This window comes from Lithobates pipiens, unplaced genomic scaffold, assembly GCF_037356315.1.
Source record: "Lithobates pipiens isolate NorthernLeopardFrog02 unplaced genomic scaffold, aLitPip1_a1.2 Scaffold_22, whole genome shotgun sequence".
Lineage (NCBI taxonomy): Eukaryota > Metazoa > Chordata > Amphibia > Anura > Ranidae > Lithobates > Lithobates pipiens.
In genome coordinates this window covers 328469562-328496887 of record NW_027507784.1, presented here as the reverse complement: position 1 = coordinate 328496887, position 27326 = coordinate 328469562, and the positions used below count along the sequence as shown (strand labels likewise).

At 44.2% G+C, this 27326-nt stretch overlaps 1 protein-coding gene across 1 annotated transcript in view; it reads left to right on the top strand.

Annotated features, from left to right (window-relative positions):
* Positions 1-4365: 4365 nt before the first annotated feature.
* TMBIM1 (transmembrane BAX inhibitor motif containing 1) overlaps positions 4366-27326 on the top strand; it is a 118058-nt gene continuing 95097 nt past the window's right edge. Inside the window, exon 1 of the mRNA XM_077449635.1 lies at positions 4366-4503. The gene's annotated coding sequence lies outside the window, so the exon portion shown is untranslated. The remainder of the gene's footprint in view (positions 4504-27326) is intronic.

Sequence of the window (27326 nt, the reverse complement as noted above, 5' to 3'; positions counted from 1 at the left end):
GTATAAAAATGGGCCCTCGCGCCACTAGGTGCTAAAAGTGAAAATATATCTAAATACGTGTATAACCAAAAAATGGAAAATATAAAAAAGGTGAATATTAAGTAAACAGTAAAGTGATAAAAAAGTGCAAGTGCTACTAAGTAATGCAAAAAATGCAGCGGGAAAAAATAGTGAACACAAACCATCACATGAAATAGATAAAACAAAGAGTCCTGCGCAAATAGTGCCACTTTAAAAAATACGAAAAAGTGTATATATATATATATATATATATATATATATATATATATATATATATATATATATATATAAATGTATACAAAATAAATAAAAACGTGAAACAGTCAATATATATATCCCAAGAATCGCACACAAATGAGTGAGGATAAAATATGGAAAAAAGACGGGACCAAATGTTCCAAAGTCCACAGATCCAGGCTCTCAAAACTCTCATCTTAGGATGAAATGTGCAAGCAAATCAAAATATATCCCCAGAAACTTCTCCTTTACTTCACTGTATAAGGCCACTAAGGAATTGCAGGTGAAGGATGTGATAAAAACTTCCGCCACTAGAGGGCCAATCCCAGCTCATAGGTATTGCACTGATTTTGACTTAAGCGGTATTTGGACAACCCGCCCATCATTAATCACTTCACAGTCCCGACAGACAACGTAGTTTGGAGACAGCCGAACTTCTAGTAAAGAAGGATCATATAAGGCTTCTCTTGAATTTATATTGATTGGAGATTGGTATTGTCCATTAGCTTCTGGGTAAATTAAACCCCACTCAACACCAGATCCACCTGGTTTCACAAGCCTTTAGAAATCACTCTTTATCGGTGCTTCAAGCTGTATTCCATCCACATCATAGGCTCCAGGTGTTCAGAATCTCGGAAAAGGGTAATTACAAAAAGCACACATAGCGCTATGACGCTATACAGCTTGAAGCACCGATAAAGAGTGATTTCTAAAGGCTTGTGAAACCAGGTGGATCTGGTGTTGAGTGGGGTTTAAGTTACCCAGAAGCTAATGGACAATACCAATCTCCAATCAATATAAATTCAAGAGAAGCCTTATATGATCCTTCTTTACTAGAAGTTCGGCTGTCTCCAAACTACGTTGTCTGTCGGGACTGTGAAGTGATTAATGATGGGCGGGTTGTCCAAATACCGCTTAAGTCAAAATCAGTGCAATACCTATGAGCTGGGATTGGCCCTCTAGTGGCGGAAGTTTTTATCACATCCTTCACCTTCAATTCCTTAGTGGCCTTATACAGTGAAGTAAAGGAGAAGTTTCTGGGGATATAGTTTGATTTGCTTGCACATTTCATCCTAAGGTGAGAGTTTTGAGAGCCTGGATCTGTGGACTTTGGAACATTTGGTCCCGTCTTTTTTCCATATTTTATCCTCACTCATTTGTGTGCGATTCTTGGGATATATATATTTTTTATCTATATATTGACTGTTTCACGTTTTTATTTATTTTGTATACATTTATATATATACTTCCTCGTATTTTTTAAAGTGGCACTATTTGCGCAGGACTCTTTGTTTTATCTATAAGAAGTGCTTTACAGGTGCTATTTTTTACCACTAAAATGCCTGTACAGTGCCTTCAGTGTTAAAGGACCCTAAAGAGAGTTCTGGAAATAAGGTGGAGTTCAAAAGGAATTTCTACACTTAAGTGGAGCCCCCCTTTTAGAAGATTTGAGGATATTATTAAACCCAGAGACTGGTGGACTTAGGCCACAATAGACAGATTGAAATTCTGCCGGTTCAGCAGACATTTCAATCTATCTCTGTGCAGACTGGTTGTACAGAATTCGACTCCATCAACTGACAGTATAACCAGCGTGTCTTTATGTTTTTTAGCGATCAGTGCTGGCTGCTATAGCTGCCAGCAGTGATCACTGTATTCTGATGGCTTGGAAACTTTCACCTCAGAGCACACACTGACACACGGCTCTTATGGAAGCTTGGTAATTCAAGTTCTGGGCTTCCCTAACATTACAGCCCTGTGGGGCTGTGACCAAGTCTGGGTAAGAGCTGGGATATGACATTATTTACCTCATATCCCTGCCACTCCTAAACCTGCTCCACTGCAGCACCAGGCCCACAATGCTCTTAATCTGGCCTGTGCTCCGGCATGCGCCTGCATGTGCATTTCTTACTATCCGCAATTGAGACAGGAGGAATCTGCACCCTGGTAAATCTGGTATTCATGCCGGGGAGACAGCAGGACTTGCGTGTTTAGCCTGCTGCGCTCACTGTGACTCTCAGCTACTCTGCTTGCTTAGCTTGCCCAGTGGTGTGGTGCTCACTCACCAGAGAAGCTCCGGACTCCACAGGTAGTGCTTAGTGTGGTGGCAGTGACAGCACAGTCTTTAGTCTTCATCTTCCTGCAGTCTCATTGGTCTGTGTACTGGGTGTGGAGAAGAGGCAAGCTCTTTTTCTCAGTCTCTCTAGGGGCAATCATGCAGTCTCTTTCTGAGAGATTGCTCCATTCTCTGAGAGACTGCTCCACTTCACACTGCCTGTACAGAGACTGACTGCTTCACAGTGCCTGCACAGAAAGTGACTGCTCTCTCTGTGCAGGCAGTGTGAAGCGGGGTCAGTGCAGGCAGTGTGAAGCGGTCTCTCTCTGTGGAGGCAGTGTGAAGCGGGGTCTCTCTCTGTGGAGGCAGTGTGAAGCGGGGTCTCTCTCTGTGGAGGCAGTGTGAAGCGGGGTCTCTCTATGTGGAGGCAGTGTGAAGCGGGGTCTCTCTCTGTGGAGGCAGTGTGAAGCTGGGTCTCTCTCTGTGGAGGCAGTGTGAAGCGGGGTCTCTCTATGTGGAGGCAGTGTGAAGCGGGGTCTCTCTCTGTGGAGGCAGTGTGAAGCTGGGTCTCTCTCTGTGGAGGCAGTGTGAAGCGGGGTCTCTCTCTGTGGAGGCAGTGTGAAGCGGGGTCTCTCTCTGTGGAGGCAGTGTGAAGCGGGGTCTCTCTCTGTGGAGGCAGTGTGAAGCGGGGTCTCTCTCTGTGCAGGGAGTGTGAAGCGGTCTCTCTCTATGGAGGCAGTGTGAAGCAGTCTCTCTCTCTGTGCAGGCAGTGTCAAGCAGTCTCAAGCAGTCTCTCTCTCTTTGGGGCAATGTGGAGCAGTCTCCCTCTCTCTCTGTACGGGGAATGTGGTGTAGATGGGTGGTGAGCATATTCAGTGGTTCAATGGGCCACTTGACTGGACTTGCCCCCCAGACCTAAGGCTGCCAGCCCTCCCCTGGATCCATGTCTTCCCTTAGTAAAATCTCCTCCCCCACAGTGATAAAACACTTTTTAGGCACACATTTAATCCACTGATTGCCCTTGATGTTATCCCCTTCCCAGCCAGTGTCATTAGTACAGCGACAGTGCATATTGTTAGCACTGATCACTGTATTAGTGTCACTGGCTCCCACAAAGTGTTAAAAGTGTCACTAATGCCGCATACACACAAGCGGAATGTCCAACAGAAAAAGTATTTTCATCGGATATTCCGATCGTGTGTGGGCCTCATCTGCCTTTTTTTTTCTCCAAAATTCTGACAGACCATGTTTTAAATATTTCCGACGGAACCAATTTCTATCGTGAAAACCGCTTGTCCGCATGGTGTTCTGACGGACCAAAAACGACGCATGCTCTGAAGCAAGTACGAGACGGAGGCTATTGGCTACTGGCTATTGAACCTCCTTTTTCTAGTCCCGTCATACGTGTTGTACGTCACCGCGTTCTAGACGGTCAGACTTTAGTGTGATCCTGTGTAGGCAAGACAGTTTCAGCGGAACTCCGTCGGAAAAACCTTCCGAGTTTATTCCGACGGGAAAACTGGTCGGGTGTACGCCACATTAGTGTCCGATTTTTCCATCGCAATATCGCAGTCCCGCCATGAGTCACTGATTGCTGCCATTACTAGTCCAAAAAAATATATGTCCCTGAATTTCATTTTTAAAATCTGGTCACCTTAATGTAGAGTTTCCTTCACTACGTCTCTACCACCAACCAGCTGCTCCTTCCATTTGACATCGTCTTATTTTGAATCATTATTGATCATTATTGATTGATCTGTTTCAATGTGGTAATAGTTGGTTGTGTTAGGTGGTGTGAGTGTCGTTTTAGACCAAACACCATGTTTTGTTTTTAATATGTCATGTCAATAATGTGGATTTTAAAGATGAATAAAAGTTCATTTTGTATTTCAACGCTACAGATGTGCCTCTAAAGCCCACGTTTCCTTCTTTTGAATACATTTTTCAAGATACATTAGGAAGTAAGTCCTTGTCCAGCAGGGAAAGGGTTACCCTGAAGACTTGCACTTATAAGATTTGCCCAGCAGGGGGTGCTCCTGCCATGCTTCCACTGCTTGACATTTGGAGTTGAGAAGGGAGTGTAAGAAAGTCTTGAAAATTCACAGCCAACACCTACAGTACAAGGCTGACTTGTGAACCAGCCAGACCAGAAATACACAGAGGAGCAGAGGAGGGAGAAGACAGCTCAGGTAAGTCAGGGCGGAAGGGATTGTGGGGGGTTATAATGGGGGGGAAACCTTTATTAATTGTATTATTTAAAGCACATGCACCAACCTCCCAGGTCACGTGGCCATGTGTTTACCAAAATAAGTTCTAGGAGTCGAAGCAGAGGAGGGGGAGCAGGATCCTGGAGTATAGGAGATGGAACCATTAGATTGCAAGCTCTGCTGACCAACTGATACCCTATTGAGCCTGTTTGTCGCAAGCGATGCTTAATTTGCGCCTAAGATGAGACGCATGTCAGTTATTTGGTGATCAGTGCATACCTTTCTCCGAACAGCGTCATCTGATATTTTAATAATAATAATAATAATAATTATTTCCATATGTTAATACATAAGTTGAAAACAAAAACAAACAAGTCTGCTAAGTTCACCCAGTAGAAATGAATTGAAAAGCTGCATTTACAGAATGCTAAAGTCACAGTTGATCTCAAGGATACAATTATCTCGCTCTATTGGTACCAACAAGAAAAAAAAACGACAGATCACATGACCAGCTGTAAAGCGCTTCAGTTTTGTCAACTTTGTGCCCACCGCTAGGCCAGGATCTCGGATCATCTGACTGCGCATATCCTGTTGACGCAAAAAGCATGCGCCATTAGCAGCACTCTGAAGGCACCCTTATGCCGTGTACACACGACTGGACTTTCCGGCAGAAAAGGTCTGACGGTCTTCCCGACTAAGTATGAGCTCCGGCGTGTTCGCACACTCCACGCGCAGAGCCCGCCAGGAAGTCGGCGCAGCGCTAATCACAGGCAGAGAGACGTTTCCCGGTCTCTGCAGCCGTGCATCGGGGCAATGTCTCACTGCCTGTGATTAGCGCTGCGCTGACTTCCTGGCGGGCTCTGCACGTGGAGTGTGCGAACACAACGGAGCTCAGCCTTATTCCCGACGGACTTCCGAACGGACTTGCCCACACACAAACGGACGAAAGTCTGTTAGTTTTGAACGTGATGACGCACAGCGAGACTAGAAAAGGAAGTTCAGTAGCCAATAGCTGCCCTTGCGTCGTGTTTAGTCCGTCTGACCAGCATACAGACGAACGGTTTTCCCGATAGGAATTGACTCGGGTTCTATTTCTAGATCTGTCGGAATTTTTTTAAGACAAACGATCGGAATATCCGACGCAATAATTCTGTCGGACCAATTCTGTGGGAAAGTCCGGTCGTGTTTACGCGGCATTAGGGCTTGTTTACACTGATCTGCATTTTTACGCACTTGATGTGCATCACTGTGAGCTAAAATGCAGCATGTCGTCTTTTTTCTGATGCACATTGGTTGTCCCGCTCCGCTCTGCTATGCAGTGAAATGAGGCATCGCTATGTGACATGTCAAATAAAGTTAAGGAAAAAAAAAAAACTAAGCTGTACAATGCGCTAAAACAAAAACAAGTCCGCTAAGTTTACCCAATAGAAGAATAAATTGAAAAGCTGCATTTACAGAATGCAATAGTCACAGTTGATCGCAAGGATACAATTATCTTGAATCATTGGTACCAGCAAGACAAAAAATGACTGATCACATGACAGTAAAATGCTTCTGTTTTGTCAATTTTTTGCATCCACCGCCAGTCCAGGATCATGTAATACACATCTGGCGGCGCATATCCTGTTGATGCAAAACATGCGCAATCAGCAGCACTCTGGAGGCACCCTACGGACTTCTTTACACTAATATGCATTTTTTGTACATTTTATGTGCGGCACGGTGAGCTAAAATGCAGTGTCTTTGTTTTTCTGATGCGCGTTGGATATCCCGCACGGCGGCGCAACTGCTATGCAGTGACATGTCACTATGTGACATGTCAAAGTTAAGAAGAAAACTAAGCAGTGTGATGCGCTAAATTGTAGAAAGTGACGCAGCCACTGCTGCGTATTCCTGTACGGGGTAGTGTAAACATAGTGTAAGGTCTCGCTCCCACCTTGTACGCTGACCTGCGTTTAATGCAAGGACCTAAAGAATACAATACGGTAGTTTTTCTATGTGCCCTGTTCACATTAGAGAACTGTGTTGCATAATGCTACTTTCATCCTGCTCTGTTGCAAAAATGCATTTAGCCGCATTTCCTGTGTGTTTTGTGGCTACCTGAAATCAGCCTGCACATGTGGGAAAAAAAAGGACACGTGACTCAAAAAAACGCACCAAAAACGCAACCACTGGTGCAGTTTTGATGCCTTAATGCCACTTTTTTTCTATTAATTTCAATGAGGGGGGGGGTGCGTTTTTGGTGAGTGTGGTGGGCTGTTTTTTTTTTTTTTTTTTTTTATCACACCAAAATTGCAGCATGGAGAACTTAAAAAACACAACTGACTGGGGAGAAGCATTCCATAGGATTCCATGGTCATGTATTTTTCTTCTGCTTTTTGTAAGGTGAAAACGTAAGAAAAACTGATCGTTGTAAAGGGCCCTAAAAATGCAACATGTTTACAATTTTACGCAACACACAAAAATGCATTTTAGCACAACACACTTATAAAAGAGGCCTGTACAGAATAAAAAAGAATAAAAAAGTGCGCAGTAAAACGCAGTGTGTTCAAAAACACATAATGCATGTGTTTTGTTTTTTGTGTGTTTTTATACACCTTGTGGTGTGGAAGGGCCCCAAGCACGCTAAAACAAGGCCTTAAGGCTCTTTGACACAACAAAGCCTTAAAAAAAAAATGCATGCCTGGTCACATGCATTTTTTTTTTTTTTTTAATTTTTTTAAATACATCAGTTTTTCTCAGCAGGGAGCAGTGGTGAGGGGGCAGTGTGACATGCATTTCAGGATGTCACTTTCTTCTCGTTTTATAACCTTTTATTTGAAGCGTACATAGTGACGCTTCAGTCATGTCGCCACACAGCAGTGTGGTGTGTCGCAGCATCACCCCGTGTGATACGATAAAGTGATACACATCACCTCCACGCAGAGTTGCAGTGTGAATGGGCCACATAGAAAACAATTGTCTTCTATGTGCCTGGTGAATAGCAATTATTCAGTTTGGAAGGCTGCCAGTCACCGCCAGTGTGAACAAGCCATACGGGTGGTCTCACCGTACTCGATCGTCTGACTGACCCGGGGCAGCTTTAGGTGTGGACTATCCATAAACCTAGGAAGGGAACTTTTCCAGCCAGGAAATGATTTAATTGCGTGCGTCCCAGTAGCGATTTGTTCGTGGTAATGTCATCTTGACATATAGACAATGGAGTGAGTAAAGGGGCGATTATTACTCTGATGTGATGATGCTGAAAGGAAAATGTTAATCACCCTAAATTTGTCTCAGCCTAAACAAAGTAATAACGGCGATTGCAAAGAAGGGAGATAAGAGAGCGCTCGGTGACTCTGCAACTTGCTGTTATCTCGCCATTTCATTTTTGGCGTTCTGTAATGTCCAATCCTCACTGACCAAAAAAAAACTGTCTTGAGAATGTCTAATTTAAAAAAATAAAAAAAAATAAAAAAATTCTGTTACCTACGGCAACTAGTTTAAAGGATCTTTGCCACATAGATCTATGGGAACTGCCATTCTAGATGTGGGGGCTTATGAATTAAAAATACACCAACAAAAAGATGTCTCGTTGCCAATAGAAACCGGCCTGCACCCGACTGTCTTTTTCTAGAGTTTAGAATGACAAAACATGGAGTCTGGTTGCTAAGGGCAACTGGGTATTCTCATTAGTGTGCTTTTAGTACATAAGCCTTTTGAAGAAAAACTGTCATAGCTGGCTATTGTGCTGATGTCTTGGCTTTAGGGTTTCAGGAGTCCCAGACCTGGAACAGGTATAGAGGTGAGGAATTCTGACACAATTGACAGCATGTTTGTTTTAGGTAAAGGATTGATATCTGAGACAGCCAGGTGTCTTTAGGCTTCATGTACACTGCTGTTGGTAAATGGACGTTTTAGGAGCAGTTTGGCGTTTTTTTTTTTCCAGCTACCCCCTGAAAACTCCTCCATGTTATCTTATCAGTACATGTACACAGGGTCGTTTATAGTCCTTTCTAGGCAGTTGAGTTTAAAGAGGGATTCCGCCCAAAAAAAATATATTAAAAGCCAGCAGCTATAAATACTACAGCTGCTGACTTTTAATAAATGGACACTCACCTGTCCCGGGGTCCAGCGATGCCGAGGCCGATCGACCGCTCGGGCCTCGGCTGCTGCCGCCGCCATTCGAGGTGAGGGAATCAGGAAGTAAAGCGAATCGGCTTCACTTCCCGGTTCCCTTCTGCGAATGCGAGAGCCGCGCAGCGCAATAGGAAATCTTCGCGCTGTCACTGGGACCCGTGTGTGTCCCAGCAGACAGCGCGGCAGGGCAGGAAATGGCGTAGACTCCCGTGGGAGTCTATGCCCGGAAGTGGGTGAAAATACCTGTCTTTGACAGGTATCTCCACCCCCCTCCCCCCTGAAAGGTGTCAATTGTGACACCGGAGGGGGGGGGGGGGGTTCCGATCAGCGGAGGTTCCACTTTAGGGTGGAATCCCGCTTTAAAAGCATTTTTTGGAAAGCAAAATAAATGCGTTCAGGACGGATATTCAGAGGCATTTGAAACGACCAAATGCCTGTAACCGCGTGTACACGCGGTAACTCGCGTTTTTAGTTTACAGGTGTTTTTGACCACTGGGCACTTAAACACCCTTAATAACCAGACCAATTTTCAGCTTTCGGTGCTCTCACATTTTGAATGACAGTTAAGCCGCGTACACACGGGCGGACTGTCTGGCCAACTAAGTCCGTCAGACAATCCGACAGACAGACAGTCCGTCCTACTTTTGAATGAACGGACTTGACCACACACGATGAACAGACAGTCCGCTGAAAGCTTGCGCGATGACGTGTACAGCACGTACGATGGGACTAGAAATACGACGTCCAATACACTGCAATGCAACCTTCGGCCGTGTAAATCCTTTCTGAGCATGCGCCATACTTAGTCCGTCCAACTTGCCTACTCACGAGCGGACTGTCCGCTGAAACCAAAGTTGGACGGACAATATTACGGAAATTCCGAAAGACTTAGTCCGCTGAAAAAGTCCGCTGAAGCCCACACACGAGCGGACTGTCCGCTGAAACACGTTTCAGCGGACTAAGTTGGACAGACAGTCCGCCCGTGTGTACGCGGCCTTACTCAGTCATGCAACACTGGACCTATATGAAATTTTTGTCCTTTTTTCACACAAATGGAGCTTTCTTTTGGTGGTATTTAATCACCGCTCGGTTTTTTATTTTTTGTGCTGTGAAAGGAAAAATGCAGAAAATTCTGTAAAAAAAAAAAAAAAAAAAAAAAAATTAATTTTTCTTGTTTCTGTTATAAAATTTAGCAGATTAGTAATTTTTTCTTCATAAATTTTGGCCAAAAGTTATACTACTACATATCTTTGGTAAAAATAAGTACAAATTGGTGGATATTATTTGGTCTTTGTGAAAGTTATAGAGTCCACAAGCTATGGTGCCAATATCTGAAAATTGATCACACCTGAAGTACTGATGGCCTATTTCAATTTTTGAGACCCTAACATGCCATAAAAGTACAAATGACCCCTTTTTGGAAAGAAGACATTCCAAGATATTTAGTAAGAGGCATGATGAGTTTTTTTGAAGTTGTAATTTTTTCCCACAATTCTTTGCAAAATCAAGATATTTTTTTTTTTTTTTTACACAAAATTGTCAAATTATCAGTTTATTTCTCACACACAGCATATGCATACCACAAATTACACCCCAAAACACATTCTGCTATTACTCCCTAGTATGGCGATACCACGTGTGTGAGACTTTTACACAGCGTGGCCACATACAGAGGCCCAACATGCAGGGAGCACCATCAGGCGTTCTGGAGCACCCAGGACAATTCTGACATTTCTCTCCTACATGTAAAAATCATCATTTATTTGCTAGAAAATTACATAGAATCCCAAAACATTATATATGTTTTTTTTTAGCAAACACCCTGGAGAATACAATGGTGGTCGTTGCAACTTTTTATCTCGCACGGTATTTGCGCAGCAATTTTTTGAATGCTTTTTTTTTTGAAAAAAAAACAGTTTTGTGCTAAAAAAAAAACACAGTAAAGTTACTTTTTTGCATAATGTGAAAGATGAAGTTACGCTGAGTAAATAGATACCTAACATGTCACTCTTCAAAATTGCACACGCTCGTGGAATGGCGCCAAACGTCGCTACTTAAAAATCCCCATAGGCGACGATTTTAAATTTTTTTTTTTTACTGGTTATGTTTTGAGTTACAGAGGAGGTCTAGGGCTAGAATTATTGCTCTCACTCTAACGTTCGCAGCGATACCTCACATGTGTGGTTTGAACACCGTTTTCATATGTGGGCGGGACTTAGGTATGTGTTCGCTTCTGCATGCGAGCACATGGGGACAGGGGCGCTTTAAAAAAAAAAATAAAAAATGTATTGTTCATTTTACTTTATTTTAGTTTGACATTTTTTTTCCCCAAAAATAAATTTTTTGATCACTTTTATTCCTATTACAAGGAATGTAAACATCCCTTGTAATAGGAATATGGCATGACAGGTCCTCTTTACAGTGAGATATGGGGTCAATAAGACCCCGCATCTCACCTCTAAGCTGGGAAGCCTGAGGAAAAAAAAAAAAGATTCTAGCTTTGATCGTATTGGCGAGTCGGTAGAAGCGGCGGGAGGAGGGGGGGGATGTCTATGGCTGGGTATTGCAGGGTATCACCGAGTATGGCTGGGTATCTCAGAGTATGGTGTTGCAGGGTATTGGTGGGTGTTGCAGGGTATTGCAGGGAATGGCAGGGAATTGAGGGGTTCGTTTTCGGTGAGCACCGATGTGGGCACTGCAGATGCAGCCCACATCGCTGCTGACACCAATCTCTTCCCCCTCCGCTGTTCCGATCGGTACAGAGAGGGGGAGGGAGGAACCGGCGTCATTTGACGGAGCGATCACGTGGTAAACGGCCGCGATGAGCGGCCCTCATCCGTGATGCGCCGGGTCCTGTGGACCCGTCGGTCACGGATGCTCTCGAGCGCGCGCCCCAGGGGGCGTGCGAGAGCGGAATTCTGGGAGGACGTCATGACGGCCTCCCAGAGTTAAACAACCGCCCTGTAGCCGTCATACGGCTATGGGCCGGTTGTTAAGTGGTTAATGGAGATACATTTTTGACTATTTAAAAAAAAAAAAAAAAAACACTTCTAAATGCAAATGCAGCAAAATGGACGTTTTTAAACGTCGGTTACAATCTGTCAAGTCGTTCAGGAGAGGCTTTAATGTCCCGTGTACATTACTTCATTTCCGAGGTAGAAAGGGCCACAACAGACCATTTTAGGCCTCGTTGTTTGGGAAAATGTAAGCAAGAATTTGGTTGCCATGGTGGCAATCCTGTGTTTACATCCCTTTCCTCCATATTTAATACTTCATCCTTACAATGTCTGGGCCTTGTTTGTAAAGACTGGAGTGGCAGAAAATGTTTTGTGGCAATATATGAGGTAACATCAGACATTGGAAAAAAACCACCGGGCCCTGAGACTTGTAGCAGAGAACTGCTGGGCCCAATATTATGTGTCGGGCCCCCTGGACTCACAACTAAGAAGTGTTGGGCCCAGGGACTTGTGTTTCATGAAATGTCGGGCCCCAGGACTATCAGCCTTGGATCTTCTGGTAAAGCACTATCAGACTTGGATCTTGTGGGCAACCAATGTAGACAAGGCCTAATTATGAAAGTTTAGGGACTGAGGGTGAGACACCTCCCACCCAGCCTATAGCAGAATGACGGACAGGCGGTGGTTCAGTTATCCTGACTGGACGTCATATGGCGTCTTTCAGGATAATAGCCGGCGTGCGCCCGTGGGGGCATGCAGTGCGTCATGTCGGTCTGACACATCGATCTCTGTAAAGAATCCCTGAGGGAGACTCTTTACCACGTGATCAGCTGTATCCAATCACAGCTGATCACGGTGCAAACAGGGAGAGCTGTGTATTGATTTTCCTCACTTGCATCTGACAGATGCAAGTAGAGGAGGGCCTATCAGCAGGGGGGTTCTGCGCTGATTGGTTATCAGTGCAGACCCCTGTGGATGCCCACCCAGGACCACCAGGGATGTCCACCACTGATGACCACCAGGGATGCCAATCAATGCCCATAAATGTTGCCAATTAGTGACCATCAGTACTCTGCCAGTGCCATCTATCAGTGTCCATCAGTGCCACCTATTGCTGCCTATCAGTGCCACTCGTAAGTACCTATCAGTGCCGACTCATTGGTGCCACCTCATCAGTGCCCGTCAGTGAAGGAGAAAACTCATTAGTGATCAGATACCACCAAAAGAAATTCTATTTGTGGGAACAAAATTTAGTTTGGGTACAGTGTTGCATGAGCGCGCAATTGTCCTTCAAAGTGCGACAGTGCTGAAAGCTGAAAATTGGCCTGGGCAGGTAGTGGGGAAAGTGCCCAGGACTGAAGTGGTTAATGTCTTTATTATGTATTTGGGTCAAATAATGCATTTTAGCAAACGTTGGACCTCAGCCTCGGGGTCTGCAAAATTTAAATTCAGGATGAGAACCTGTAGGTCATGCTGGAACCTGTAGTCCTCCAGCAACTGAAGGATCTCTGGCGTTGCATGTGGTTTATAATGACTTCTGGTGTATCTGACATATACCAGCTCGTCTCTCCATGACAATGACCTCTAAAACTTCGCTTATATAAGAACAGATTATTGCGGCCTTCCTGGTGTATACAGATTAATTATGGTACAGTTGTATAAGAAGAGTGTGCACAGGCATGGTAGCTGTCTTCCCGCTGCTCCATCATGATTACGGGTCATGTGACTGTGGCAGCTGGGCGGCAGATGTTGAACGCTGTAATTAATTTATTTTTATTTTTTTAAGCTTTGGATAGCATGCAGAGGGATGAGAGTATCTATCGTTTTTCTTTTATTGCTGTCTGTGTCCCCCTTAGGGAGAGTCACCCTCTCTATTTGCTCTGTTTACTGTTCTCATTAAAACTGAAAGTAAAAGAAAATCGCAAACTTTGGGTTGTCGCCAGAAAAGTAATAGAGGCAATCTTCCAATGGGGATGCTAGTTCTGATGACACACCAGGATTCCCTCATTTTGGAAAGGCTTGCTCTCACTTCCCGTTTTGGTTATGGGACAAGAAGCAAAATCTCCCTAATGGGCAGGGTTGCCAATTTTCAGTTAATTTACAAACCGTTTGTAAAATCCAGTAATTTTTGCAACTGTCCGTAAAAGGCCGTTATCCCCATGTCTGTTTTTTAGAGGACAGGATCGGATCAGATGTTGGCGGGTGTCAACAGACATCCATAGAGGGCAATGGATGGTTTGATTGGGTCCTCCTGAAAAATTGACTGGCGGACCCAATCAGTTCATCTGTGTGTAATGCCGTGTACACACGACCAGACTTTCCGTCGGAATGAACTCTGACGGAGTTCCGCTAAAACTAATTTGCCTACACGCAGTCACACCAAAGTCCTATCCTTTAACGCGATGACGTACGATGGGACTAGAAAATAGCCAGCTGCCAATAGCTGCCCTTGTGTCGTTGTTGGTCTGTCGGACCTGCACACAGATGAGCGGTTTTCTCAGTCGGAATTGGTTTCAGCGGAAAGATTTGAAACATGTTCCATTTCTAAAGTCTGTCAGATTTTTGGACAGAAAAGGTCCGATGAAGCCCACACACGATCGAATTGTCAGATGGATTCGGGATCTTTGCTGTCAAAGTCCGGTCGTGTGTACATGGCATTAGGGGCCTAAAGCCCCATACACACTATTATGCCCTGTACACAGCTTTCGTCTAATAATTTTATTCTGAGCATGTGTAGCACTTTGTCTGTCGGAATTGTCTACGCACGACCGGAATTTAAACAATCGGATTTTGTTGTCGGAAAATTTTAGGTCCTGCTCTCAAACTTTGTGTTGGAAATTCCGACGGAAAAAGTCTGGATCCCACACAAGATCTGATCGCACATTTTCCGTCGGAAAGTCCGACCGTGTGTACAGGGCATAAGGCTGGGTTCACACTGATGCAAATTGGATGTGGGTTTCCCCGCGTCCAATTTTTATGACAGGAGACTGTGATTAGTGCAGTCTCATCAGTGCATATCAATGAAGGAGAAAAATTGCCTGTTTTTAAAATTTTATAACAAACTATGAAACCGTTTTTTTTTTTATTTTTTTTTTTTCTTGTTAAAAAATAAATAAAAAATAAATAAACCCAGCAGTGATTAAATACCACCAAAATAGAGCTCCATTTGTGTGGAAAAAAATGATAAAAATTAGAGTTGCACAATTAATCGTCAAGAATCGTTATCACAATCTTGTCTAAAGTGTTTCACAATTCTTTCTATGCAAAGAATTCTCTGCTCTTCTGAAGCCACAGCAGTCGAAAGGAAGGAGGAAAAAAAAAAAAGTATAAACATTGTAACAATTTTCAATGAAATAGATTGTGTAAGTGAAAAAAGTTTAACCACTTAAACACCATTTTCTGATATTTGTTGGTTTCATAAAAATGTAATTTTGGTTACAGTGTAGCATGATCGCACAATTGTCATTCAAGGAGCGACAGTGCTAAAAGCTGAAAATTGGCCTGGGCAGGAAGGGGGTTTAAGTGCCCGGTAGGAAAGGTGGTTAAATACAGAGGAGCAGCAGCTAGTTGATAGGGTTGGACATACACAGTGCAATCTTTCAATCACAGAAATGATCAAATGGATCAGTGCAACCTACCTCCACCCCTGCCATATAGCTAGAAATGTAGATCCATAAATATGTGAACTGTCAGTGGTAGGTTACCTTAATCTGTGCGTTCGACTTTGCAGTTGAAGAAGGTTTGAATTTGCTATTAAAAAAAAAATAAAAAATTCTCAGTGTTTGCACATCAGAAATTATTTTTGTGCCACTTGACAATGATCGTTTTTTGTATCGGGAGTCTGCCGTCTGTTCTGGGTTCTGCAGTCGGCCCCTGATGACATGCAGCTGGGTCTGCCCACCACCCACTGTGTCCCTGCTCCTGCTATATGTGATGTAAATATCCCAGGAGGCAGGCAGAAGGGGCAGGGACACAGCAGGTGGTGGGCGGACCCAACTGTACGTCATCAGGGGCTGGCCACAGAACCCGGTTTAGACAGCCGGTTCAACAATGTATTTGCTCCAGCAGGTGACTTGAGGACAACCCTGGATCACAGGCAAGAGCAGATACAGAATAAAAAAAGCAGGAGTGTGGTGAAGTTCCTCCTTTAAATTTAAAATGGCTGCATCATGGGTCTATTAACTGCTTGCCGACCAGCCGCTGTCATTATACTGCGGCAGGTTGGCTCGTTCCCGCAAATCGCTGTAGGTGTACGTCAGCTCGTGAACTGGCTTTTGTGGGCACATGCACGCTCCCATTGGCCAATGGGTGGGGGAGCCAATCAGCGATCGTTCCCCCCGCAGTGACAGAATAGGGATCTGCCTGTTTCCCCAGTCATACAGTCCCCCAAACTGTCATTTAACCCATTGATCGCCCCTGATGTTAACCCTTTACCTGCCAGTGTCATTATACAGTAACAGTGCACTGATTACTGTAATCGCGTCACTGGTTCCCAAAAAAGTGTCTAAAAAGTCAGTTGGGTGTCCGAATGTCTGCTGCAATCCAGCTAAAAATCACCGATCGCTGCCATTACTAGTAAAAAAAAAAAAAAATGCCATAAATCTGTCCTCTATTTTGTCGATGCGATTTACTTTTGAGCAAACCAATCAGTATATGCTTATTGCGATTTTTACCAAAAAAAGTGGCAGAATACATACTGGCCTAAATCGATTAAACCGATGAATAAGTGTGTGTGTGTGTTTTTTTTTTTTTTTTTTAATTTCCGCAGAGGTGATCAAATACCAACAAGAGAGCTCTATTTGTGGGACAAAAAGGACCTAAATTTTTTTTTGGATTGCAGCGTCACACGACTGCGCATTTGTCAGTTAAAGCGATGGAGTGCCGTATTGCAAAAAAATGGCCTGGTCAGGAAGTGGGTAAATCCTTCCAGGGCTGAAGTGGTTAATGTGACACTAAATTCTGATTAAAACAAAAAACATTCCTATTCCTTCTGACTGACAGTCACCAGCTCTCTGCTCTCTGAGCTCAGAGAACCGAACAATCGGCGGTGTTTGAGCGCTCATTTCTCAATGTTAGAGCTGGCGGGGGGACAGATGCTGCATCCGCCTAGGAAAGTGGGATTCTTTGGGGGGGGGGGGGTTTGGGGGTCAGTTCAAAGACCATCTGGAAATGTGGACAATACCTATAAAAATTAATTTGTCTGGTTTACACTTAAAAAAAGTCAACACAGCATGACAAATTATTAGCCCCTGATATTTACAGACAGTTGTAAAAATTACAGATTTTTACAAGCTGTCCATAAATTTACTGATGGTTGGCCACCCTGGTCCAGGAGCCGTTACTCCGTCAGAATCGGCGACCTGTCGGATTACATAACTCGAGTGACGTTCCATCAGCTGCGCATGCGTTCCACCCAGTGTTAATTTTGTCAACTAAAACATTTTAGTCAATTAAATGAATATTATTTTAGTTAACTAAAATGGCATTTTAGTCAAAAGACTAAGACTAAAACTAAATTGAAATTTGAATAAAAAATTAACATTGGTCTGTAGTGCATGTTCATACCTCAATGCCATAATAAATAACATATTCGATTTTTCACTCCAGCAGTATATAATGAGATTTGAAATTGTAGAGAAATGTTAAGTAATGAATTAAAATTGAATTACACCTATTAGATTTTAGACGACTAAAATTAATTTTGGTCGACTAAAATGTACTGGAGATTTAGCCGACTAAATACGACTAAAACTAAAACAATTGCAGAAGACTAATAATGCCATTTTGGTCCTAAGACTAATGCCGCGTACACAGGGTCGAACTGTTTGACGTATTTAGTCCGTTGAAACGCATTTCAGCGGACAATCCGCTCGTGGGTGGGCTTCAGCGGACTTTTTTTCAGCGTGCAGTCCGGAGTACTAAGAATTTCGGATTTTCCAAAAATCTGTCCGTCGTACTTTGGTTTCAGCGGACAATACGGTCGTCAGTATGCTAGTTCGACGGACTAAGGATGGCGCATGCCCAGAAAGGATTTACACGGCGGAAGGGTGCTTTGCTGTGTTTTGGACTTCCTATTTCTAGTCCCGTCGTACGTGCTGTACACGTCATCGCGCAAGCTTTCGACGGACTGTTTGTGTATCCGTGTGTGGTCAAGTCCGTTCAGTGGAAAGTACGACGGATTGTCCGTCGGATTGTATGACGCACTAAGTACGTCAAACAGTTCGACCGTGTGTATAAGGCTAAAACTAAATCAAAATTTGCTGCCAAAATTTAACACTGGTTCCACCGCTACCAGGTTTGGTAATCTGACAGAAAACCTGCAATCAGAAGAAGGCAGCAGACATCTTGCTACACCTAGCTACCAGGGTGACTAAAAATAGAGGATTTTTTAAAGAAAATAAATGTAAAAAAAAAAAATCTTTCAATGAATCCAAGCTCTGCAAGCTGAGGTAACATGCACGGCATTGATGCATTCACACAATTTCACAGTAACCATGAGATAAAACAAAATTCAGGAATATTCCTTTATCCCATTGTTTTTGCAAATCTATGTACACTACAAACTGTATGACTGAATTGGTTCTGATATCGCTGTTTTACTAACCTGACAGCTTATTATTCTAAATAGGAAACCTTCATTTTGTTTTCAAATATTAAAGATTCTAACTACCAGCAAGAATAAGTCCTTACATTTAAAGAGCACCTGTCATTTCAGATCCATCATGGCAGTGCCTGTTATTGGGCATCCACTCACCCGCTGCCGCCACGTCCCTCACCTTGTTGGGTCACTGCCACATCACCAGCCGTCCCATTAAAGTGAATGGGACTGTCGGCGGGTCAGAGGAGGAGCGGCTGCGGGACAGATGACAGCTGCTCTTAAAAAATTTATGATTTAAATGGAGTTGATATATATATGGAGCCTTTTTACTTGTGACTTAAATCATGATTTAAATCGACTTGATTTAAATAAATCCACCCTGCCAGCTACGTCTTGAATTTCAGTGTAATTTTAGCAATAAACTATTATAATAATAAATAAATGCAAATATAAAAAATATAACATGTTGACCTCTGTGATGCTGTTTTCATGTTACATTTTGAAAGAAGCTGGATGTCAGCAGTAGGAAGGTGGCGGAGGCCATGTTGGTACACCCCACACTGCTCAGCACTAAACCTTTTAGGCTTTCAAAATTGAACATCCAAACAGCATCACAGGTGTCAATATGCCATATTTATTTATATACGCTCACTTTATTGCCAAAATTACTATGAAATTCAAGACGTAGCTGGGTGTAGTAAGATGTCCGCTGCCGCCTTCTGACTGCAAGTGTTCTGTCAGATTAGAAAACCTGGTAGCGGTGGAATGCATGCGCAGCTGATGGAACTTCACTTCCGCTACCTAATCTGACGGGTTGCCGATTCCAACGGAACACCGGCATCTCAAGTAGGGGAAACAGGAAGTGAAGCCTCGCAGCTTCAAAGCCGATGCCCTACAGTGGACGTGTATGGATTTTGGACTTTTTTTTGAGCATAAAGATAGTGTTTTTTTACAATCCCTCCTAAGGATATGTTTCCGTGTGTGTGTGGCGGCTTAAAATAAGCCGTCCCTTATCTTATCTCGGAGCGCCGTTCGGGACACACACACACACACACACACCTGTAGGAGACAAGGATTGTATGAACTATAAAATGTCATTGCAGCAGGAGGGGGTGGACCCTGACACAGGAGTCGACAGGCAGGAATGGAGGGAGGAGAAAAGGACAGTAGAACGGAGTATAACAGAGGCTGACCACGGTGTCAGGGCTCAGCAGCCATAATACACCGTGGAGCAGAGGGTAGAAACTGGCAGGATCAGCCAGGTTTTTTAGGTGTTACAGGGGGCCAAATTGCACAACACGAGCACTGTGGTGTATAACGTGCTTATTACAGGGAACAGGATCAAATTTGTTAACCTAGGGAGGGGAAAAAAAAACGCTTTAATGCATTCTAAGGTGAAAAACCTTCTTTGCCGCAGCTGCCCCCAGAGTCCACCCCCCCCCTTCTTTTTTTTTCCAGCAATGTTCACAAGCAGCGCAGCCGCTGCCTCTGTCATCATTGGCGTTGTGACGCTGTCTGTGTCACATGGACGTAGCAGAGGGACTTGGGAGCAGGCCCGCACGGCTCTCCGTGGGGTCACCTGATAAAGGGGAGGGGCCAGGTGTGGTGGCGGGACACCAGAAGAGGAGGACCAGGGCTGCTCTGTGCAAAACCATTACACAGCACAGGTAAGTATAATATGATATATATTTAAAAGAGGGATTCCACCAAAAAAAAAAATATTAAAAGCCAGCAGCTATAAATACTACAGCTGCTGCCACCACCATTCTAGGTGAGGGAATCAGGAAGTGAAGCGAATCGGCTTCACTTCCCGGTTCCCTACTGCGCATGCGCGAGTCGCGCAGCGCAATAGGAATTCTCCGTGCTGTCTCTGAGACCCGTGTGTGTCCCAGCAGACAGAGCGGCAGGGCAGGAAATGGCGTAGACTCCCACAGGAGTCTATGCCCGGAAGTGGGTGTAAATACCTGTCTTTGACAGGTATCTCCACCCCCCCCTCCCCCCTGAAAGGTGCCAATTGTGACCCCGGGGGGGGGAGTGTTCCGATCAGCGGAGGTTCCACTTTAGGGTGGAACCCCACTTTAATCGCTAACCTTTACAACCCCTTGAAGGGTTTATATAATGAGATATTTGAAATATGTAGGGCGGCCATATTACATTACATAAATTACATAATATCACTGCATCATGACTCTATTAAGGTTGTATGTAATTAATTATTTAGGACGGCCATATTAGATAAACAGGATTGACTGCTTCCTCCTCAGTAGTACTGCACAGACATTGTACCTAAGGTTCAGGTCTGAGCTCACCTATATCTAAACTCAAAAAAGTAATATATTGCAGTTTGCCCGTCCTTGAGATGTGCTGACTGCGTTCATTTTCTTTTTTGTCAGCCTTCGTTTTACACCCGGTGATCCTGCCAATAATGCTTCCTCCCCTAGGGTGAAATGAGGACTAAAGGCTCAATGGTTTTTACCTTCTTGCCTTCTCTACATCAGGGGGTCTCCAAACTGTTTAAACAAAGGGCCGGTTTATTGTCCTTCAGGCTCTAGGAGGGCCGGACTTTGACCAGTGGGATTAAAATTTTCCTGGCATATTTGGGAGTAAATATCACCACATTTGGTATTAGGAGGAGAAATAGTGGCCCATCGTGGTCATCATAGGGAGGAATAGGGACCCAGTGTCAGTCGTGTCATCAGTGGGAGGAATAGACCCCTGACGGGCCAGATAAAGGCAAGAAAAAGGCTGCATTTTTGGAGACCACTGCTCTACATGAAAGTAAAACTCCCTACCCCCCCCCCCCCCCGCCAATACTTACTTGAGCCTCATCTCGATCCAGCGAGATGGGGCTCGCTCCTCATTGGCTGAGACCGCAAACAAATGGGCTGAAAATCGACTACAGGGGAACGCATAGTAACATGCACTGCGTTCCGGTGCGATTCTGGTGTGAACCGGCCCTAAGGGCTTGTCTGGTTGGCTACAAATAGAATAAATTGTTTAGGTCTAGAGTGTTAAAGAGCACTTTATCACAGATAATTGTCATGTGAACTCTTCCCCTTCCATTAAATGCAATTCACATTTTACTCTGCTTCCTTTGTAGGAGAAAAAAAAACGCACGCATTGCTTTGTGGATGAATCATGTAGGTGCGGCCGTGTAGTTTCCATCCATAGGGGTGTGGTGAGAGGAACACTTGGCTGCTTCGTATATAAACATATTCGGAACAAGCAGACCTTTCAGACCCCCCCCTACCCCCCCCCCCCCCCTCGATCCTCCCCACTGGCCAACGCCGCCTGGCAGGAAATCCACTCCTAATTGTAAACGGGTGAAGGAGGGAGACGGAGGCGTTGGGTGATTGTGCTCTGGCCTCTCCGCAACTTTAGAAGATTATTATTATTATTATTATTATTATTATTATTATTATTATACAGGACTTGTATATACACATAGATAATGGGGGAGATTTACTAAGACTGGAGCACTCAGAAGCTGGTGCAGCTGTGCGTGGCGGCCAATCGGCTTCTAACTTCAGCTTGTTCACTTAAACCCCCCCTCCTGCCCAGGCCAATTTTCATCTTTCAGCGCTGTAGCACTTTGAATGACAATTGCGCGGTCATTCAACACTGTACTGAAATTAAATTTTTATCTTTTTTTTTTTTTTTTTTTTCCCCACAAATAGAGCTTTCTTTTGGTGCTATTTGATCGTCTCTGGGGTTTTTATTTTTTGTTAAAAAAAATAAAAAAAATCACAAATGTTTAAAAAAAAAAAAGCTAAATTGTTTTATATTTTGTTAATAAATTATGCAAACGAGTAATTTTTCTCCTTAATTTATTTATGCTGATGGGCACTAATAGATGACACTGGGTGGCATTGGTGGGTGGCAGGGAAAGGCACTGGTAGGTGACACTAATAGGCAGCACTGCTGGATGGCACGAATGAGGCACTGATTTTACTCGGGGGGGATCCATCGCTTGAGGTGAGCGACCAATATTCTCGGTGGTGGAGGTTGTCACAAGTCACCCTTTTTTTATTATATTTTTTTAATTTTTTTTTTATCCATATATCACCAATTTCACTGAACACTTGCTGGGCTCGGTTGATTATCTCAGGATAATTTTAAATGAAGAGCATGGACTGTTTCTGTGTTACATTTTTATTTTTTGTCTCATTTGGATTGTGTTGTTTATGTTAACTTGCGCTGTACTGCTTTTTTAGACTGATTGGCACCACTGGTGGGCATTAATAGGTGGCACTGATTGCTGGCACTTGTGCATTGATTCGTGGCACTGTGTGGGCACTGCCAGGTGGCACTGGAAGGTGGTATTGGTGGGCACAGATGAGGCGGCTTCACCTCTTCCTTTTTGGGACCTTTGTCCCTTGCACTAAAGCTGGTAATCTGCTTTTTTTTTCTCCTTACGCCGACAGCGTAAAAACCATTACCGATCTTCTGTTTACATCACGTGATCAGCTGCCATTGGCTGACAGCTGATCACGTGGTAAGGGTGATCTGTGATCACCCAAGTCTCTGTGATCACTGCAGGGGCACAGGGAGCGTGCAAAGGGAAGGACATCTATTGACGGCCTCCCGGCAAAGTTGATCCTCCTCCCGCCACGCTGTAGGCATCATTCTGCTATAGCGTGGATCTGAAGGAGTTGAAGGGTTTCAGGTGAAAAAAACACCTGAACCCCTATCAGCGGGTACAGGCTACTCCAGCACCCGCCAATCTTGAAGGGGGGGTGGGGGTAAATCTCCTGGGGGTCAAGTGGTTAAGCTTTGACAATAAAAACTGGACATTTGTAAAAGTTGTTGAACTGTGGTTTTACCACCAATGACTGTCCATTTAACCTAAGGGTTGCTGCCTTGGCATTGCTGCCAAATGCAACCCAATGGGCCCACTGCAATTGCTCTGTGTTGTGGCAAGGTGGGTGAGCTTTTTGAGGATTAAAGAAAACATTGAGGAGGTGAGATGTATCGCCTCCCCCACCACCTTTTCTATGCCCTCTGAAAAGCACAGATCAATCACTTTGTAGAAAGGTGGTGGCATAGCTGCAGTTGTGAATGAGCCTTAGAAGTTCGATCTCTACATATTACCCAATCGCAGCCCTCGGCTCACAACATTTGAGCTGAGTTTTTATTTTTTTTGGAGGTGGACGTAGACTTCTCTGCCGCTGTTCTGAGATCTGACAATATGGACGCTGATCTGCCGAGGAAGAAGTGGCGCTTTATTTCCTGGCATCAGTGCCAAGGCTGGTAATTAGAATTATCTGCTGGGAGAGGACGGGAGGATGACGCATGGCACTGTGGGACACGGGAGAGCTGTGATATTATCCGTGTCACTGACTGCTGGAGACACAAGTGATCATTAAAGAGACTTCAAGCTGACGTTTTAATTGGCTTGGCTTTAAATAAAACCTTCCTGTTGTCATTACATACCTTATTTTAGTACCAGTGACATCATCACTGGGTCTCTGCGCTTCTCTATGCAATGCAGGCAGATCATGACTGGTGGGAGGGGCCTGCAGGGGGCTGTACACTGCTTCCTGAAAATGTCCCGCAAAAGTCCCCCCGAGAGTCCCCAGCCCTGATACAAGCAGTGTGAGTGGCTCTTGGAGGGAGTTAATGACTTAACCACATCCCGCCACACCCAGCCTATAGGGAAATGACAGCTGAGCGGGGGATTAATTGTTCTGACTAGACGTCATATGATGTCCTTCACAACAAGCCGCTCGTGTACGCCACCTGGGGGCGCGCAGCGCATCCATCTGTGGTGCGCTTGGACATGTCGCATCTCCAATCACAGTAAAGAGCCTATGATGTAGGCTCTTTACCATGTTATCAGCTGTGTCCAATCACAGCTCATCGCAGTGTAAATAGGAAGTGCCTGTTAGTGGCGACAGCATGTGAGTAGAGGAGAGACAATAAGCATCTTTCCCGATGGGGGTGGGGGTCTGCACTGATAATCGGTGCATTGATTATCAATGCAGCCCCATTAGCGATGCTCACCAGTGCCGCTTATCAGTGCTTCCTACTGGTGCCCATCAGTGCTGCATATTAGTGCCTCCTCATCAATGCAGCCTATCGGCGTCCATATCAGTGCTGCATATTGGTACTACCTATCAGCCTTCTTATACTTGGCACCTCTTGCCTCCTCATCAGTGCCCATCAGTGAAGGAGAAGAATTACTGTACCCCCTGTGTTTTGTGCATGTCCAGATAAGGGGTTTTACACCACTTCAAAGATGCTGCTGGCAGGACTTTTTTCATTTTTTTTTTTTTTTTTTCTTAAACTGTCCTGCCAGTGCACCGCTCCAGTGTAAAAGCCCTCGGGGCTTTCACATTGGAGACACAGCAGCGGCTCTTTCTGGGTGTTCAGGCGCTATTTTTAGTGCTGTAGATCCTGGAAAAAACGCTCCCTCGTGTGAAAGGGGTCTTAGTGCACTTGGCCGTCCATGGGCGCATACGTGCGGCATGTGCGTTGCTGCTGCACATATGCGTTATGTGGGTGACAAGAGGACGACTGATAAGCTGCTGACCTCATATGTTCTCGCACATATAGGCAAATGACCCCGGCAGGTGCTCTTTGAAGCTGTAGAGTGTTACATCAAGTCATGCCGTCTGTTATTTTTGGAAAGCAGACGTCACCGCGGTGTCCTGAACAATTATCGGTCGAGCTCGGCCGCACCCTACCGCGAGGACGACTCATCCGAGAACTCAGGATGACACTTTCCAGGCAAATTACTTGTGACGGTGAAAGCTCAGATGACAGAGAGAGTTCTGCAAAACACAGACAGAGCAAAATTATTATTACTATTTATTATTATTTTTATAATAATTTATTTATTTTTATCCATTAAATTCAAAACTTTTGATTACAAAAGCATTATCAGTCTATAAAAGACTGCCACACCCTTGATTTAAATCCAATTCCCAAGAGATGTCACCTAGTTATAAAAAAAAAAATTCAAGCAAAATCAAGGAGTTTAATTTTTTTCACTGCAAGGTTTATGCATTTTTTTTTTTTATTTTTTTTTTGCACACATTTTAAAATGCATTTTAGGTCTGAAGATTACTTAAAACCCTCAAACATTAGTTTCTAAAAACAGAATAAAGTATTGGTAGTTCCGCTTTTATTATCTTTTCTTTTTCTTTTATGTCAGACAATATTAGTACAACGATTAATGTAAGCGTAAAAGTAAATTTTAGGGCACATAAACAAAAATATATTTCACAATTTTTGGTACAAAGATGAGGTTGCACCGAGTAAATAGATACCCAACATGTCAAGCAGCACATTTTTTGAACTCTAATGGCGTGTACACACGACCGGACTTTTCGACGGACTTCCGTCTAATCGGACTTGTCTACACACAATCACACCAAAGTCTGAGGGATTCGACCATGATGACGTATGACCGGACTAGAATAAGGCAGTTCATAGCCAATAGCTGCCCTAGCATCGGTTTTCGTCCGTCGGACTAGCATACACACAAACTGATTTTTCGACTGGACTCCGTCGGAAAGATTTGAAACCTGTTCTAAATCTAAAGTCTGTCTGATTTTTCGACAGCCAAGGTACGATGATGACCGTGTGTGGGCTTCCTTGTACCGGACTCCGGCGCCCGACATCGCTCCCGGAGTTAATCCAGAGTATAGCGGGCTCCGGTGCTATGATTGGCCGGAGCTGTGATGACGTTGCACATGCTCGCGGGAGCCGACGGCAACAGCACAGTCTAACTGAAGCAACGGCACGTGCCGCCATTGCTTCGGTGGGCATGTGCCAATGACATCGGCAGATACAGGGGATATCTCCTAAACAGTGCAGGTTTAGGAGATATCCAGTGTAGCTACGGGTAAGCCTAATTATGGGCTTACCTGTAGAAAAAAGTGATGTAAAGGGTTTACAACCACTTTAAAGCCCGTACGGGTCACCAGTTTAGAGTTTACTGTGAATAATGGGGCTAGAACTATTGCTTTCACTCCTGCATGCGTGGCGATATGTACCTGTGTAGTGCAATCGTCGCTTTCATTCGTAGGCGCCCTAGATGCACGTGTTTACATTGTTATGTGGGTAGGGCTCAACATTTTTTAGACGTGGAGAGGCATTTAAGTGCTTGGGTGTAACCTTTTTATTTTTTTTCTGTTGCATAGTAGGTGAGGTTGGAAAAAAAGACACCATCAAGTCCAAGCTATGTGTGTGATTATATGTCAGTATTACATTGTATATCCCTGTATGTTGTGGTCATTCAGGTGCTTATCTAATAGTTTTTTTAAAACTATATTGATGCCCCCCCGCTGAGACCACCGCCTGTGGAAGGGAATTCCATATTCTTACCGCTTTACAGTAAAGAACCCTCTATGTAGTTTAAAGTGGTTGTATGGTCAATTTTTTTTAACTTTTACCTACAGGAAAGCCTATAATAAGGCTTACCTGTAGGTAAAAAAAATATCTCCTAAACCTGTACGGTTTAGGAGATATTCCCCTCGGTATGCGCCGCTGACTGCAGCGACGCATGCGCACAAGGGGGTTCTCGCCGTGAAAATCCGGCAGCGCTCGTCCGGCCGGACTGAAATCTCCCGCGCGCATGCGCGGGAGTGACGATATCCGGAAGAGACGGGCCAGATGTCGGGGCCTCGTTCTAAGGTAAGTATTTCATAATGAGCTAGTATGCGGTGCATACTAGCTCATTATGCCTTTTGCTTTGCAGGTTTAAAAAAATAATAATAATTTGCAGGTTTACTACCGCTTTAAGGTGAAATAGCTTTTCTTCTAATTTTAGTGAATGGCCATGATTGTTTTTAAACTCCCTTCCGCGAAAATGTTTTGTGGGGTCACCAGTACGGTATTTGTACATTGAAATCATCTTCCCTCTCGAGCGTCTCTTCTCCATGGAGAATAAGTTCAGTGCTCACAACCTTTCTTCATAACTAATAACTAATATCCTCCAGACCCTTTATTAGATTTGTTGCCCTTCTCTGGACCCTCTCCAGTTCCAGTACATCCTTCCTGAGGACTGGAAGGATGTATTTATTATAACATAGGGCAGTGTTTCTCAACCGGACTGCCAGCAATGAGATCCAGCTTCCCCTGGATAGGAAGGACTCAAGGGGGACCTTGTGGTCATGGAGAATTCT